Source organism: Globicephala melas, chromosome 16 (assembly GCF_963455315.2).
Source record: "Globicephala melas chromosome 16, mGloMel1.2, whole genome shotgun sequence".
Taxonomy (NCBI): domain Eukaryota; kingdom Metazoa; phylum Chordata; class Mammalia; order Artiodactyla; family Delphinidae; genus Globicephala; species Globicephala melas.
Genome location: NC_083329.1, coordinates 79,886,086 through 79,887,398, shown reverse-complemented (window position 1 = coordinate 79,887,398; position 1,313 = coordinate 79,886,086). Strand labels below are relative to the sequence as shown.

The window sequence follows — 1,313 nt, the reverse complement described above, 5'->3', positions numbered from 1 at the left end:
GAAAACGAGCGAGCATTGCTGTGTTCCAACAAGACTCCACCTACAACGAGTACGTGGAGTGGGCTGCACTTGGCCGTGGGCTGTGGTTTGCTGACCCCTGCCCCAGAGCATCCCCCGTTTGGTTTGCTGTGCCAACGTCCCACGCAGAGGAGAGCGGAAAGCCCATCTCCCTGCACCAAGTGGTGGACTCAGGACCAGACGCTCTTCTCTCTCCTGACACCACCCTCCCCGCTCATCCCACCCCAGGGTTTCTGCTTATATGACTGCAGAGGAGCAGAGAAGGAGGGAGTTTCAGTGAGGGGAGCAGAGCCGATGGAAGACCTCTCAGCAAGCCCTAGCACACGTGTCCAGAGCCCCCTGCTGGCAGTTCTCTTGAGAATGCAGCGCAGTCGAGGCTTCTCTGTCTCACTTTTACATCTGAGTCTTGAGAATGACGAGAGCCCCACTCAACCTCCCGTGACCCTCTCTATTTACCACCATGTTTTATTCTGTGGGCCGATGATTTTAAGAATGAAGACGGTGCTCGCTTCGGCAGCACATATACTAAAATTGGAACGATACAGAGAAGATTAGCATGGCCCCTGCGCAAGGATGACACGCAAATTCGTGAAGCGTTCCATATTTTTAGAGTGACATATTAATAAATAAAGCAATCTGTTAAAAAAAAAAAAAAAAGAATGAAGACGATTCAGGAATGAAGAAATGCAGTTGTAGCTCATCAAGGACAATTGATTTAGTCCTAGTCTCAGCCTGTCACATTCTTGACAAAATCCTAGTATTTCCCACATCCTAGAGTACATTCTAGTGTTGCCCAAAATACTGATTTTTTAAAAATGTAGTTGAAGCTTCTCTTGCTTTTCTAGGATAGAGGGATTTTGGTTCTTGTTGTCTTTCGTTGACCTCGGCTTTGGCCCAGGGAGGTCAGTGTGGCCAATACCCAGAGCGACATTCTTGACCTTCCTCTCCTCTTACCCCCTCTCATCCTTAACGAGTAAACCTCTCTCTTAATCCTGTTCCATGTCAAATAATTTCCCTTTGTGGCCTCCCTAATAAGTCTTATTAGACTTTCTTTTGTGGTTTTACTTTGGCTAAATGCATATTTTCTCCTCAGCCTAAGAATAACATCTGTTGGAAATGAGCTTTTCCCATTTCCACAGCATGTCTTCTATCTCGTGTCCTCCTCTTCTGCCCCACGTCCCTGACTTGGCATCCCACGTGCTGCCCTGGTAGCTCTGATGAAATAAATTTAATAGGTCTTCAGCTCCTCCTCTGGGCCACACAGTTCTACACACAGGAGATACAATCATGAAGAC

At 47.3% G+C, this 1,313-nt stretch overlaps 1 non-coding gene across 1 annotated transcript; it reads left to right on the top strand.

Moving 5' to 3' along the window:
* The first annotated feature begins 519 nt into the window (after window positions 1–519).
* On the top strand, window positions 520–626 carry LOC115843544 (U6 spliceosomal RNA). Its single transcript, XR_004035805.1, has one exon. It is a non-coding gene; the product is annotated as a U6 spliceosomal RNA (small nuclear RNA).
* Window positions 627–1,313: the final 687 nt, after the last annotated feature.